We start from the raw sequence: 17,297 nt of genomic DNA on the forward strand, positions 1-17,297 counted from the left end.
AAGAAAGTAAACATTATCTTCTGAACTGAATACATCAGTTGGCATAAAAGGAGGGTGAAGTCTGCTGTTGTTAATGCCATTGTTAACAAAGCTTTGATAATAAAGGACTTCATAAAAACAATAATGTAAGCGTGCTTCCAAGTGGGGGAAACTTGTACTTAGGAAAAAACATGAAAACTTAGACTCACATAGCGTAACAAATGCAAGTATCAATTCCAATTTGGTTTTGCCTATACTATCTTGATTTTTGAAATGTCAACTTTAAAGACACATTTGTTAGTGTTTACAATGTTTTTATCATAAAGGAAGTTAAGAAGCTTAAACACGTTTTAAGAGTAGTCTAACTACAAGCAATTCCCCTCAACAATGAAGAGAAAGTAGTACTTTAAATGAGTGAGAATTTAAAAGAAAAATAAATACTGGAAATAAAATTTAGATCTGGTTTATGTGAAATGTTTTAGCACTGTACATAAATGGTCGATTTACTTTCACAATGATCAAGAATACTGCCCATTACTGTCACCGTTTTCCAGATACTATGTAATGAACTTGTAACATTTTTTTTCCAGCTTCCTACTGAATTGTGAGCTATTACTTATTTAAAACCTCATCACTTTTCCGTTGCCATAACTTTTTTTTTTTTCCCAACAAAAAACCAAAGTGCATTGTACGCCCTTTGGCCAGTCTTGTATGTGCCTTGATCCAACGCTACATGTATTCAGCTTTTAAAACTCGACAAATTTTTCATACTTCCTTAAATATGAAAAATTGTGGTCTTATTGCTGAATAAAACAAAAAAAAGTACAAAATAATCGTGTTTGCTTTTTCAAGATTATGTTCCTATCACTAAAGTAGCAAATTGCCCAGCACAGTAGTCCTAAATATCCCCATGTATTTTTCTAGGCAAAAAAAAAATAAATGTTGGCTACCAATAAAAAAAATAGCAGTATCTTGAGCTTGTGTATCATTTTACTTCAGTGTTTCATGCATAAACAAATATCCTAACAGTCTGTTGGAACACTCTTACAGAAAACTTCAGAAGTGCTTCTGTAACCTTTCAGTCTTTGTACACTGCTGCTGTTGTCCTGGCTGATACTTTAAGGTGGTTTTTGAAAAATGTTATTTTTTAAAATAGCTTTTTGGTAGTTTGAGTTGGCACCAGAGGATCCAAAAATCTCAGATCTGCCACTTACTAGGTAAGTAAAAAGAAACCACTTACTCTCCTTAGCTTAGTGCCCTTGTCTATCCTGTCTATATACTGGGACTGTTAACACCACCCACCTCTCAGGGTTGTTGTAAGGACTAAATGAGACGAAGGGCTTGGAAACGGTACAATGGTCAACAACACATAAGACACACCATGATGGTCGGGCACAGGAAGCCATGTGTTCCCAGTGGTTTGCCAGGTATCACTGCCCCTACTACTCTGCGAAGAATTATCCCCAGCTGCCTATAAAGCCTCATTCACTATCCATTTGCCATCTTCAAATGTATCTCAATACTTTCTCCTTTGACTTACTGTTAAGAAGGGTAGCTGTTTTCTAGGAATAACTTAGCAAAGCAAATGTGATTAACATTGAATATAATGAACATTATCTGAAGGAAGTTTGATTTTGCTTTAAGGGGTTTTGAGTAGTCTAGCTACAGTTCTGTCAGAAGTCAGGGCAAGGTTGAATGGTTCCATGAAGTCCCTATAAACCTGTGAGTTTATAAAAAGCCAAAAGCCAAGAACTGTTTTCTAGTTAGTATACCTTTCATGAGCACAGAAAAACTTATGTGTTCTATGTATATATATATTTTTTGCCTTTACATACTGTTCATGGGGTTCTCAAGTCAAGAATACTGAAGTGGTTTGCCATTCCATTCTCCAGTGCTGGAAAAGATTGAAGGTAGGAGGAAAAGGAGACGACAGAGGATAAGATAGATGGCATCACCAACTCGAAGGACATGAGTTTGAGCAAGCTCCAGGAGCTGGTGATGGACAGGAAAGCCTGGCATGCTGCAGTCCATGGGGGTCGCAAAGAGTCAGACACGACTGAGCGACTGAACTGAACTGAATATATGTGTTTTGATTATTTTACCTGGGATAAATCAGAAACATGTTTTACACTAGCAAGTAAAGAAAACATTGAAAGGGTAAAAGTTTATTCTTTTACCTAAGCTTGCTATGAAATACAACTACTTTGTTGAAATATATGTGTATATATATATATATATATATATATATGTATATATATACTTGCAATGAATAATACACATCTCCACCTCAAGGACACTAATTGTATAATAGAAACATATGCGTCTATTCTGAATGTTCACAATTTTTATTGATCAGGTACTAACAAAGAAAAATGTAGGAAAAAATTCTGAATATACACCATACACAGTTAACAAGAGTACAATGGGGGAAGCTACCAAAAAAAAATAAAATAAGGGAAAAAAAATCACTCCCCTGCGGAATGTTTGACAAAAATCAAAACTTTGTTTTTGGATGCAGGCATTTGTAACTGCATTAAATCACTATACTTACACTCTCATTCCCTATTAAAAACAACATTGCTTTATCTTTCAGTGAGGCCTATTTATTAAAGTATTCCCCTCTGCCAAAGGAACTAGTAAAAAAGTCAGTTTTACTTACCACATTTTCTGAGTAAAGCATATTTTATAGCTATATGCCAACATGACAGTTTTCAGGAGGAATCCAAAGAGACCCACATGCTTTAAAGCACCTGAAAAGTGGGTGTTAAAAGGGAACCAATCCACCACCAAATTTTCTTTAAGGCTCATCTGCCCCTGAAAACAGAAGTGGCATTTAAAATTCTATTCCTTTCTCCTTCTTAGCATGATTAGCAAATCTTAATTTAGCATAGGGTTGGAATTGAAACTCAGAGAAGGCAATGGCACCCCACTCCAGTACTCCTGCCTGGAAAATCCCATGAATGGAGCAGCCTGGGAGGCTGCAGTCCATGGGGTCGCTAAGAGTCGGACACGACTGAGCGACTTCCCTTTCACTTTTCACTTTCATGCATTAGAGAAGGAAATGGCAACCCACTCCAGTGTTCTTGCCTGGAGAATCCCAGGGATGGGGAAGCCTGATGGGCTTCCGTCTATGGGGTCGCACAGGGTCAGACACGACTGAACTGACTTAGCAGCAGCAGCAGGAATTAAAACTACTGCACTTTATGCTTTGGGATTTGGGGTTAAACTAGCAAATAATAATAATAACTCATGGTTATCAATCACTTTCTTAAGAACTTCAATGTCTCTGCAAAAAAACTCTCAACAGCCAATGACCTTACTCAGTGGCTTGCATATTATAAAATAGTAGGATCCTTGCCTTCAAGAAGTGTGCTGTCTAGAGATCCCAAGACAACAAATAATCCAGTGAAAGTTTACTGTGACTGCAGTATAGACAAAACTATTACACCTATCTGGATGGATAAAAGAAGACCTCATCAAAGAGGTAAAACCAGGGCTGGTATTGGAAGACAGGAAAATATTTAAGGAGAAATCAAGAAAAACAGATATTGGTTTTGGAGAGAAGATGGAGCAAAATCACAGAGGCTGGAAAACAGAAGCAGTGCTTCTCAGTGCTGGCTTTGGTCAGAATCACATGGGGAGGCTCTTTATTAATTTAACCAGGCCTCAGTACAGACCTACTAAATTTAAATCTCTCAGGTTAAGTTTGAGTAGTTATATATACTTTTCATTCCAAAGGTGTTTCTGCTGAGTTTGAGGACCACTGATTCAGGAGATGTTTTGGGGGAAAAGCCGACAGTCTGGCTGAAACACACAGTCCTTGGAGGAGATGAAGCTGAACAAGTTTTATGTTGTTAAACTGTGTTAAGTGTGCTAAATTCCAAGCTGAGATGTCTTCATGGCATTCTCTGACAATGGTTGTTAAGCAGTGCATAAAAAAAATCAATGCGCTTTAGGAACATTTTATAGAAATAAATATCACATGAAGGATAAAAAAAAAAAAAAAAAGGAAAAACTGGGAGTACAAGTTAGACATCAATGCAACAGTCCAGGTGAGAGGAAATAAGAGCCTGAACAGTAAAATGGGATCTTAAAACAAGGCGCAATTCAAAAGACACAGGAAAGGGAGAACCTACAGGAACTGGAAACTGAAGAAAGAATAAAAACTGAACCTGAAGATAATTCTCAGAGGAGTAACTAAATGCTGGTGAGCACTGACACTGATGCAAGTAGCAGGAATGAGTCTGAATAGGTGACCATATGCACAGTACAGGTTTCCAGCCGCTGCCTGTGAATACTTCCATTTTTGCCTTCGATAGTGTCCCTATTTAGACAATAAATAGTAATTGCCTTAGGTTTAAAGCGCTTTTATGTTATTCCTCTGGAAATGAGGGTGTGGGGACGGATCCTCAGCAGCAAGGAAGGGAAACCATGCCTAACAGCTGATTACCAAAGTTAAGAGGATGAGTGAGATCACCAACAGAAAGCAAGCAGAGAGCAGACAAAGGAGCACCTACCCTTTGTAGGGACAGAAGAGGAAAGAGGCGTACGAAAACAAACAAACAAACAAAAAACAGAAAAGATGAGTTACAAAGCAGGGAATTCATCATGAGAAAATATTGAGTATAATGAAATCAAGGAGCTAGAAACATTTTTCAAAAGGAGGATGTCCAAAAGGCAGTCAGGAATATAGACTTGGAAGAGGAAATTGAATACGAAAAAAAGGAGACCATCAGGGATCCTCAAGCAGTGTCAGCAGAGCAAGGAGGCAAAAAGCCTCTGTGATGTTGGCAGGATAATGAGAGATAAAGAAAACAGAAATAATGATTAAGTCTACTCTAAGAACATTAGAGGTAAAGGGATCTTGATCGATCAAGAGAGAGAAAAAGGAAGTGAATAACGGGAAGATTTTATTGACCTCAGGAATGAGATGGGATATAGAGTTAGGAACATACAATGAGGACAGAGAGCCTATTTAACAGGAGTAAAGAAAACTGAAATGGACAAGAGGTCTGGTCCAAGCTATGGCTGTGACTCTAAGATGCTGGAAGTTAAAGCCTGTGACTGAGAAGCTGCCATTTTGGAAGAGTCACCAGTGAGGAGGAAACAACCACTCAGAGATGGAAAGGACTGGGACGCAGGGAAGGCTTTTAGAACAAGCCTTAAGGAAGATGGGGAAATAGCTTAGAGATGAAGGAGGAGATGATGATGGAATTAGATGATGTTGATGTAAAATAAGAACTTCAAAAGAAAGGACTTTGAATAGTGGTGGAAAAAAACACAATCAAGGAAAGGTCCTTCACGGGCAGGGAAACTGTTCTGAAACTCTCTCTATTCCACACCCCTCTCCTCTTCCAGTTTCACCAAACAGTGACAGTAAGAGATGGAACAGGTAACAGGGAAGGTGTCATTCTCAGGGAAAAGATGTCAACTAATTCAAGGTGGTAGAAAATGCTAAGAGAAGCAGAGTAGCAATGGGAAGGTGGAATCCAAAAGTAAAGGAGAGCAGTGGGCTCAGAGGAAGCAGATAGGAGCTGGGCCAGAGAGGAGGTCAAACCCTCAGGTACAAAGAGACACAAAGCAGAAAAGGAGAGCAGAGGAGGATTCTAACAGAAGATCAGAGTTTAAAAGGATGCTGCTCTTGAGAAGTCCGTGGAAACTACTAGAGACATTCTGAACAGACGAAAGAGAAAGAACTGGAATAACCAAATTAACATTTTTCTATTCTCTGGACATCAAAATAGATTTAAATGTAACTTTATCTCAGAGTATTTTTGAAGAAGTATGTCTACCCACCCATGCAAACTTTACCAGGCTTTCCCACAAATATCATAGAATTCCAGGGGTAAGCAAATCACATTCTAGAGCCCTCCCACTTCCTACCCATCATCTCATTTTTATACTAGATGGGTGAAATGAGATTAGAAATTAATTTTAGGACTGTCTTGAAAGGTGTTTTTTTTTGTTTGTTTGTTTTTTAATTTTTAAGAGACTTCAAAAGGAAGCATGTGGAGGTTGGGGATAATGGGATTTTAGAGACTCATTGTGTGCACACAAAAAAGCTGTGCTTCTCTCTCAATACCCGCTGGTTGAGGGGGTGGGGAGTGCAGTCTAGGAAATGACTACCCAAAGCAATTACCCTTTTGAATGTACATCATGGCTCTAATAAGTGTGGCAATACAAAGCTGAGGCTCATGTATATCAAGGTTCCATTTAAAAGCATGGAATCACTGCTGGAATTCTACATTTTAATTTCTGAGATGTGAAGACCAATGCTAACAGTAATAAAACAATAAAGATAAGGTAAAACAAAAGTCTAACAAAGCTATCTTTTAAAAATATGTTTTATAAACATTAGCAATGTCTCACACATACAGTGCTCTTAATGAATGTTTGGTGACCATACCATTGCTGTAGATGCTGCAGATTTGGTCAAGCATAGTGCTATTTTAAATATTTTAATCTTGTTTACTTCACACAGTAACTTAACAAGTAGCATGGGAACTTGGAATCCAAAAATAAAGGGCTGCAATGGGCTCAGAGGAAGCCGTCAGGAGCTGGGCCAGAGAGGAGGTCAAACCCTCAGATGGAAAGAGATACAAAACAGAAAAAGGCACTAGAGAGCAGAAGAAGGCACTACATTGTATTTATCAGATGAGAAAATTAATGCTTTGAAAGTTTATGGAATTAGATATTTTAGTCATTCAATATTAATGATGATTTATTGTGCCTGGGTCTGAGTATACAGCAATGAACTAAAAAGACATGGGGATTATAACTGGAGGAGGCAGGAATTCAGGTATTAATCAAGAACCAAATGAATATAAAACAAAAAATCATGACATGATCTTATACATGCCATGAAAGAGAAAACATGGTGCCTGAATGAGGATAACAGGAAAACCTGTTTAGATTGGGTCATGAGGGATAAAAACCTAAGGGATAAAGAGTCAACCACACGAAGAATGAGGTAGTGTTCAGAGTAGTTTAGTGAATTTAGGGATTGAAAAGAATGTCAGGGGGCTCAGGCTCAGTGAGCGAGCGGAGGTGAGAGCAGTGACGCAGACCTGGTTGAGTCCCTGAAGGGTCTGGTAGGCAGAGGCCATGGCAGAAAGTTCGGACCTCATTCCAGCGTAAGAGAAGCCCCGGGAGGGTTCTTAACAGGGGTCTCGGTGGAGGAGGAGGAAGACAGAGGTGTAGGGATCAGACTATCAGATTTCAGTTGTGATAAAGTTACTAGCCACTCTGTGGAGAATGAGTACTATGGAACCAAATGGTGATAGTGAGAAGAGAGAGGGGAAAGACACAGGTATATGCTGGATCTGTAACAGAAAATTTCATAAAGTTACACAGTTAGCAAGTGGTAGAAGGATCCTGTCTGCTCCAGAAGCTTGAGCTCTTAACCCCTCTCTTTAAATAGCAGAAATGTTTCTTCAATAACTTTAAAACTGAGTTCTCATTTCCATAAAAAAATTATTTCCTTTTACTGGGGTAACAATTAGAAGACTTTTTTAGGATTAAATCTCAAACCATTTCAATGCTGCAAATGTGAATTTGTGTCCCAAGGTTTACAAATGCTGAGTGATGACTTTAGTGGTCAATAACAGCTGGAAACTATCCTGAGAAAAACACTTGTCTTTCTTGCAGCTTTCAGTAAATTTAAACTCAGAGTTGGCAGATAAATCTTTGTGTCTGAGTTCACTATAACACCTTCTCATGATTCTTTTGTGTCTTCTAAGACCCAGGAGGGAAGTGCCAGATTATTGAGAATTTTCACCAAGCTTGGAGCTGAATTTGAGGTATAAAACCCATGAATACTACTAATTTATCTACAAAAAAAAAAAGATGCCAAGATTATTTAATTGTTTTTAAATAATTATTTTAAAAATAATCTTTGAGCTACTGAAATGCCTTATTCAGAGTATATTTACCAGACTTATGAAATAGAGACAGGTTTTAGAGATCTACATTTAATTTCATAATTTTAGCCAATATGTCACAAAATCTTAGAGCTACCTAGAAGAACTTTCATAAATTTTAATGATGTGTAATAACAATTAAATAGAAAAATCAATCCCTTTGTTGTTTTAAACAAAACAAAATTTGGGACAAAAAGTTTGCAGTTGAACTATAACCTGTTGACAGTGTTTAAGAAGTCCATAATGGAAAAGCACACCTAGGAATCAAAATATGCTTCTAACTACTGAAGAGAGCATGGCTTATAGTATTCAACATATAGGAGATAAATGTTACCTTTATTCTTGTTACTATTATGTAATGTAGGGGGTTCCCTGGTGGCTCAGACAGTAAAGAATCTGCCTGCAATGCGGGAGACCTGGGTTCGATCCCTGGGTTGGGAAGATCCCCTGGAGGAGGGCATATTCCAGTATTCTTGCCTGGAGAATCCCTATTGACAGAGAAGCCTGGTGGGCTAGAGTCCACGGGGCCACAAACATACTGAATAATTTATGTATGTGTTATTATCCATATTCCACATTAAAATGCAAATTCCATGAAAGCAAAGAATTTTTTTTTCTCCTGCTGCCTCACTGCTAAATTACCCCAACATATAGAACAATGCCTGGCACTTAATAGACCCTCAAAAATATATTTATTTGATAAAGGAGTAAAAGAATGAATGAGCTTCAAAGGGATATATCACTAAGTATCATCTGAGACAACTTTTCTGAAAGCTCTTTGCAAACTGTAAACCATTCTACAAACACAAGAGTATCAATACCAACTTCATGATAACTACTCAGACCATTTACAAAGTATTCCACATTAATTATCTCCTTTGCTTTCCAATTCACAAAAGAAAGTAAAGTTCAAAAGATTCTGTAACTCACCTAACACCACACAATATAAATGGCAGAATTAGAATTCAAAAAAACAACTTGATTCCAAATGCAGCTGCAAGGATCTTAACTCTTGATCTCCTGTCTTTTCTACATTGCTCTCTTCACTGGAATATGCTGACTCCAAATGTGTAAAACTAAACATACAAGAACACACTATTAAATTCTATGTACAACTGCTATTAGAGATTATGATAAAGAGCATTGTCTTTTAATTAGAGAAATCTGGATTTCAATCCAGTTTCTACAACCTACTTGGGATTTGGCCATGAGAAATTTACCCATCCTTTCTAAGCCTCAGTTTCACCTTATGTAAAAGAGGATAATAATAGTGCTTCCTAATTGTAAAGAATAAATTATATATTTCAACTTAGGCATTCAACTTATACCTGGCTCTTAGTAAATAATCAGAACACTTTATTTTCACCTTTGATGATGGAAGAAATACTTTCTCCATGTCTACTATTAGAAGAAGCATTGGAAGTTCAGTTCAATCACTCAGTCATGTCCAACTCTTTACGACCCCATGGACTGCAGCATACCAGGCCTCCCTGTCTATCACCAACTCCTGGAGTTTACCCAAATCCATGTGCACTGAGTCGGTGATGCCATCCAGCCATCTCATACTCTGTTGTCCCCTTCTCCTCCTGCCTTCAGTCTTTCCCAGCATCAAGGTCTTTCCCAATCAGTCCGTTCTTCACATCAGGTGGCCAGAGTATTGGAGTTTCAGTTTCAGCATCAGTCCTTCCAATGAATATTCAGGACTGATTTCCTTTAGGATGGACTGGTTTGATCTCCTTGCAGTCCAAGGGACTCTCAAGAGTCTTCTCCAACACCACAGTTCAAAAGCATCAATTCTTTGGCACTTAGATTTCTTTAGAATCCAACTCACATCCATACATGACTACTAGAAAAGCCATAGCTTTGACTAGACGGACCTTTGTCGGCAAAGTAATACCTCTGCTTTTAAATATGCTGTCTAGGTTGGTCATAGCTTTTCTTGAAAGGAGCAAGCATCTTTTAATTTGATGCCTGCAGTCACCATCTGCAGTGATTTTGAAGCCCCCCAAAATAAAATCTGTCACTGTTTCCATTGTTTCCCCATCTATTTGCCATGAAGTGATGGGACCAGATGCCATGATCTTCATTTTCTGAATGCTGTTTAAGCCAACATTTTCACTCTCCTCTTTCACTTTCATCGAAGGCTCTTTAGTTCTTAGCTTTCTGCCATAAAGGTGGTGTCATCTGCATATCTGAGATTATTGATATTTCTCCCGGCAATTTTGGTTCCAGCTTGTGCTTCATCCAGTCCGGCATTTCTCATGATGTACTCTGCATATACAGCCTTGATGTACTCCTTTCCCAATTTTTTTTTTTTCTTTCCATTTATTAACATCTTATTCTCTAGTTTCAGAATCTTCCCAAATATTCAGGTACACTGGTTATTTTGGAATGAAATTAACTCATTCCTATTAGTACTCCCTTTGTATTTCTTAACTGACAATCTCACCACATATCCACAAATGTAACCCAATCAAATCTTTATGACACCATTAGCCTGTAATTCTCTAATTCTTATGACTAATGTGCAGGCCTACACCTCATAAAACTCCATATTTTAATTCATCTTAAGACACCTTCTCTAACAAGCATTTAAACCAGTCTGTTTTTCCATATTCAGTTCTAACTGTTGCTTCCTGACCTGCATACAGATTTCTCAAGAGGCAGGTCAAATAGTCTGGTATTCCCATGTCTTTCAGAATTTTCCACAGTTTATTGTGATCCACACAGTCAAAGGCTTTGGCATAGTCAATAAAGCAGAAATAGATGTTTTTCTGAAACTCTCTTGCTTTTTCTATGATCAATGGATGTTGGCAATTTGATCTCTGGTTCCTCTGCCTTTTCTAAAACCAGCTTGAACATCTGGAAGTTCATGGTTCACGTACTGTTGAAGCCTGGCTTGGAGAATTTTGAGCATTACTTTGGTAGCGTGTGAGATGAGTGCAATTGTGCGGTAGTTTGAGCATTCTTTCACATTGCCTTTCTTTGGGATTGGAATGAAAACTGATTTTTTCCAGTTCTGACCCAATGCTGAGTTTTCCAAATTTGCTGGCATACTGAGTGCAGCACTTTCAAGGCATCATCTTTTAGGATTTGAAATGCTCAGCTGGAATTTCATCACCTCTACTAGCTTTGCTCGTAGCGATGCTTCCTAAGGCCTACTTGCCTTCACATTTCAGGATGTCTGGCTCTAGGTGAGTGATCACACCATCATGATTAGAGAAGGTGACAAAAAGTAGAAAGTGGGGAAGCAAAATCAACAGATTTTCTCTGCAATTTCTATTTTCCCTCTGATCATGTACTGATTTTATAGAAGGCACCCCATTCCAGTACTCTTGCCTGGAAAATCCCATGGACGGAGGAGCCTGGTAGGCTGCAGTCCATGGGGTCGCTAAGAGTCAGACACGACTGAGTGACTTCACTTTGACTTTTCACTTTCATGCATTGGAGAAGGAAATGGCAACCCACTCCAGTGTTCTTGCCTGGAGAATCCCAGGGACGGGGGAGCCTGGTGGGCTGCCATCTCTGGGGTCACACAGAGTTGGACATGACTGAAGCAACTTAGCAGCAGCAGCAACGCTAACAAAGGCATACTTTTCTTTCTAACACAGGATGGGGCTCATTATCTTACTCTTCGACCCTTGGTAAAAGTTTAAAATGTCTATTTAGATCTTCTGCCCATTTTTTGATTAGGTTGTTTGCTTTTTTAATATTTAGCTATATGAGCTATTTGTATGTTTTGGCCTGCTAAAAGGTGGAAGGAGTACCAAAATTTTTAAAGATTTACTGTCTTAATCTAAAATGATAAAAGTCTTCTTTATGTATTCTAAAACCCCAATAAAATTTTTTTGCCATATAAGAACAAGTATCTAGATGGTTACTTGTTAAGTCAAAGTCACAGAGTTCCTGGCAGAGTGTTTTAGATGAATTAGCCCCTGCTGGTGGGAATCATTTTTATTGGGAAAGAGAGAGTATAAACAGCCAGATACATGGCTCAGGCAGCTATAGTCTTCTGCTAAAGTGTAACAACAAATTGCACAACCCAGAGTACTCCATTCTGGTTGTGAACCCAAATTAGCATGCCCTTGCTCTGGAAAAAAAGGTCTATTCTCTGGTTTTATAAGCATGTTTAAACAAGACACTCTTATTTCCTAGTTTATCAGGCACTGATATTTTCCAGGTACAGGAGTTTAGTTATTATGCTTCTTTAGAAAATCCCTCTTTGAATGTTAACTATTACATTTAAAGGGTGAGGGCTAAAAGTAAAAATTGGATTTCAATATTTATTACACTGCAATAGTACTACCTAGAAGAAGTGTGCTGGTTCACAAGCACATTAAGCTTTCTCACCTCCCCATACACATTTCACAAGTTCTTCTTCAATTTTCCCCCTTTCCTTACAAGTCCTAGACAGAGAGATGACAGTAGGAGCCATTAAAACCAATTAACACTTCACCTTCATTTTGGGACAAAAAAGAGAGGAAAAGAGAAGCAGTTCAAATTAAATCCTTTGTTGTTATTGTTCAGTGGCTCAGTCGTATCTGACTCTTTGCAACCCCATGGACTGCAGCATGCCAGAACTCCTTGTCCTAATAATTTAAAGATTTATTAAATCTTTAATAAATACTTACATTTATAAATTATTTCAAATTAGAGAAAAAACATTTACTTATGACAAAATGCACATGTGTAAAATATTTAATGATCAAATGAAGGAAATTAAGTGTAACATCTTCCCAGTGTTCACAAATACATAATTTTCCACCAACTATTCTATCCTTTAACATTAAAACAGCTTCCCAGGTGACACCAGTGGTAAAGAATCTGCCTGCCAGTGCAGGAGACCCAAGACCCATGGGTTCAATCCCTGGGTCGGGAAGATCCCCTAGAGCAGGGAATGGCGACCCACTCCAGCATTCCTGCCTGAAACATTCCATGGCCACAGGAGCCTGGCAGATTACAGTCTGTGGGGTCACGAAGAGTAAGACTCGACTAAGCACGCAGGCACAGCATTAAAACACACAGCGTTAAGGACCTCTGTGTGCTCCCTTGTCTCAGTCCTGTCTGACTCTTTAAGAAAAGTATGTTAATCAGCGCTCTACTTTCAAGCTAGTGACAGAGGAATCAAATTATTCTTTAAAAATATTTTTGGAACAAGGAACTCTATAATATATCACAGATTTTCTTCTAAAATTCAATGTTGACCCTTTATATTGCCAATATTAAGTGAAAGCATTACTTAATGTAGACATTAAAGTATTACACAATTACCTTCCCAAAAGCCCTGAGTAACTACCATTATTTGTACAGTCTACTGAAGACATAACAAGACAGCATATTCAAGCCTGTCATTCTTGCATATAGGGCAGTAGTTAAAAGCCCAGAGTTTTGGAGTTGAGCCAACCAAGCTTCAAACCACACTGGTTCTACCACTTACTAGCAGGGTAACTCTGGGCAAATTACTTAATCTCTCTAAACTTCCCTTTCTTAACCCTACTTTATAGGATTGGTAAGTGACTTTAAAAGTATATTAAGCGCTTAGTATATTAGTGCCTAACACATTAGTATTTGGTGGCTACAGGCAATAAATTCCAGGGGTTAATTGTAAAAATTCTGAAATCCAACTTTTTAGGCTCAAAGTCAAGTTTTCCCGCTTGTTACTTATTTGGCCCTGAGCAAATTATTTCACCTCTCTGTACTAACGTTTAATAAACATATGAAAAACATTAGAAAAGTGTTTCACATATGGGAATAATAATTTTATCTTTATCAATTATGACAATTTAAAAATTACTTCAATGAAGTCTCATAGAAGCTGTAATTTAAAGAACGCATCAGAGCAATTTTCTCTTCTGATATTTTAGCTGACCAGCATTGGAAATAAATGAACGTTACTAACTCAGTCCAGACCCATAAATACCAATATACAGATACACACTGGCCAACTTCCTAGGTCAGACTCCCTAGTTTCAGGTTTCTCTGACTTATCTGATGTTCCAAATTACCCAGAGATTGTGACTAGCAGGTCTGCGGTGGATCCTTGGAGTCTGTAAGTATTATAAGCTTCCCAGATGAGTCCTATAGCCAGGCAGGCTGAGAACCCTGAATTAGTTGAAGCTATGCCCAACCACAGAATTTGCAAAGAATATCTAGCAGTCACGCCCACTGACCAGAATTATTATTTTACTAGTATTATGTAATGGAAATGGAAACATTAACATGATTTTTTAATTCAACAAATATTTGGTTGAATGTCAGTGCCAAATATTTATTAAGCATATATTTACTAAGTAACTATTATAGTACAATTCACAAAACAGTATATGAAGGTTAATTGGAAAACAAACTACTTCTTAAAAATCAACATCATTTGGGAGATGAATGTGCCAGACAGAAAGGAAGAGCATCCTTGGCAAAATAAACATTTCTATATGCTAACATTTGTCTGAAGAGTTCAGAAAGTATTGGGACAAGGGGACCTTTAGGTCAAGAGGTCTGGTTCTTACAAAGTCTGTTATAGTTATTTAGGACTGTGCTATCACTGCTAATGGGCTAAAAATGCTAATAACTGAAGAACATTCAAATAACAAATTCACTGCAAAAATAATGTAAAGGGTATAACCATATTTTCCTGACCCTCCTGAACATTAGTACTTAGAAACATGCTATAGTTTTTCTTTTGTGAGTAAAATTATCACAAACTTGGATCAGAATTTTTTTTTCAAAAAAGTGATAAAAGAAAAAAGCTTCCATTCTCCCAAGCCCCCAGTAAGCCCATCCCACACCTGTACCCACATATGTGCTCTAACCATGAGCAACGTCTACAACCGAGGGATCTAGAATCTACATCCTATTAGAAACATAAGCATAAATAATTATGTAAGGAAAACCAAGTGCAATTTCACCAAAAACAGCACTAATATTACTATACCGAATGAAAAACACAGTGCAGCAAATGCACATATGTTTCAACATGCTTCATTAATTATATTAGCCAGTATGGTCAAGAATTAGCCCTGTATCAGATCCATGGTAGTACGTGGAGAGGTACAACAGTGAAATCATCAGGTAATTCTCTGTAATCTTCTGGTTAAAGAATTACTACCTATATGCCTTAATCTGGAATAAAATAGATTTAAATGCAATCATTAAAGCTATTTAAATATTAAGGTCCATAGGAGCACAAGCTAAAATATAGCATCTAATAGGTATTACTCAAAATATGACCCCAGAAAGCAGCCACAAAACTTGAGGGCTTCCAGTTATCCATTGCCCCAAAGATAAGGAAAATAAGGATCACTTGGGACTCTGATAACTACTCCTGAGTGCTCACTGCTGATAGATGACTTTTTTTTTTACTTTTTTAATTTTCCAAATTTCCTACTTTAAAATAGTAGTACTGTTAGCAGTATTTTTCAGGGTCCTAAGTGATATACTTTTATGGCTAGGGAAAATGATTATTTTATTTATTTAAGGATATTATCTGAGGGATCAGATTTAAAAACTTTGTCCTTGAAGAAGCTGAATCATGTGCTCCCTCAGAAAAAAATGGTCTTGGGTTCCCCTCATTTTGTACAAGAAAAAATACTAATGCGAGGGCTGAACTTCCACATACTGCTTTCAAATTTATGTTTTCCAAAGGCTGGTTCACAGTAGCGATGCTAAGTGACGACAACAATTTCACTGGGAGTGACGGAGGAAGCCCTCCTACTCATCTGATGCGCGATCCCAAGACACGTAGGAAACACAGTGAAGGCTGGCAAACGAAAAACGCTCCTCCTCTCTGAGCAAAAGGAGAGCCAATTTTGATACTGGATTGCCCTTAAGAGTACAGGTCATAACCACAGGATGACTCTTATTACTCACTCTTCATCCTTTCAATCTCCAGTTTTCCACTCGCTCCATCTCTTTTTCTTTTCCTTTCCTACTCTCTTTCTAGCCTTTGCCTATCCCCACAACAACCAGTTTCCTTAAGAGGCACTCAAACACATAGCTATTCCCATGAATTTAAAAAGGGATAGTTGCAGACAGACCTTGAAATATGTGGAAGAGATCTATACAGCCTCCCATGCAGATACACGTGGTCACTTCCTCAAACTAATCCACAATTGATTTCCTAAGGATACGGCATTTATAAGATGGGTTTATGGGGAGGGAGGAGGGAGGAGGGTTCAGGATGGGGAACACATGTATACCTGTGGCGGATTCATTTTGATATTTGGCAAAACTAATACAGTTATGTAAAGTTTAAAAATAAAAAAAAAATTCAAAAATTAAAAAATTAAAAAAAAAAAAAAAAAGATGGGTTTAGTCATGTGTCTAAGTCTTTCTCAAGTTTTCCTCCAGGACCATACTAAGAAACTTGCATGAAATAAGTCTAAGATCCCTGACCTAACACTGTTTTAGAAGGCAGGTGGCTCAGCGGTAAAGAATCGGTTTGCCAACAAGGAGACGCAGGTTCGATCCCTGGGTCAGGAAGATTCCCTGGAGAAGGAAATGTCAACCCACTCCAGTATTCTTGCCTAGGAAATCCCATAGACAGAGGAGACTAGTGGGCTACAGTCCACTAGTGTGTGACAAAGAGTCACACACAACTTAGTGACTAAACAACAAACAGCAAAGGATACACAAGGCAAAGAATCCACTATGAGTCTTTAAAAATAATAACACCCTCACAGAAAGGCATCTATCAAAGTGAGTTTCATACAGTGATCTGGACAAAGTCAGAAGATGTAAACCATTTTAATCCACTGCCTTCAGCTATGTAAGATCTAGATTCCACTGCTCACTGCAAGACTTCAGCTAACATAATCTTCAAGAATTGACACAGGGGAACTCAGTAATGCCTAATGACAGAACTCTCTGAGGTTTTCAAACTGAGAGCTGTTTGCTTGGGGTTCACATAGTGCAGAAACAACTTAGGAGGCAAATAACCTGAATGCCATCACTGTGTTTCAGCCCAGAAGTTTTTATTATGGCAAGTTTAGCCTTGGGCAAGCTACGGCAATCAGCACGTTGTGATGGCAAATACAGAGTGTATTTTCTCTCTGAGCAGCAGATAGCACTTGGATTGCTCCTGAGAAGGATTCGTGAAATAGTTCCAATCAACACATTATAGCTGCAACAGCTAGATGTAACACTCACAATTTGTATGTTTTAATTGTCAGAATTCTTTCCTTTTCAGATGAACACAATCAACTTTAACTTTCAGTAAAATCATCCAAACTAGTTTATCAACTGACATGAAAAACAATCACTACCTTCCCACTACCAATGATATCCTCTGAGATATAACTCAATTATTACAAGAGAAAACCTAGAAATGGATAGAAATGACAAAATAATTTACCAAAATGAAGTACCAGAGGCAAAGTTAAATAAGAGAAAAAATGTTTGTGA

The 17,297-nt window shown here is 37.9% G+C and overlaps 1 protein-coding gene across 3 annotated transcripts in view; it reads right to left on the reverse strand.

Moving 5' to 3' along the window:
* Positions 1 to 17,297, reverse strand: part of MACROD2 (mono-ADP ribosylhydrolase 2) — a 2,318,987-nt gene that overhangs the window by 1,970,428 nt on the left and 331,262 nt on the right. The gene's annotated exons all lie outside the window — the stretch shown is intronic.

The sequence above is a fragment of the Bubalus bubalis genome, chromosome 14, assembly GCF_019923935.1.
Source record: "Bubalus bubalis isolate 160015118507 breed Murrah chromosome 14, NDDB_SH_1, whole genome shotgun sequence".
Lineage (NCBI taxonomy): Eukaryota > Metazoa > Chordata > Mammalia > Artiodactyla > Bovidae > Bubalus > Bubalus bubalis.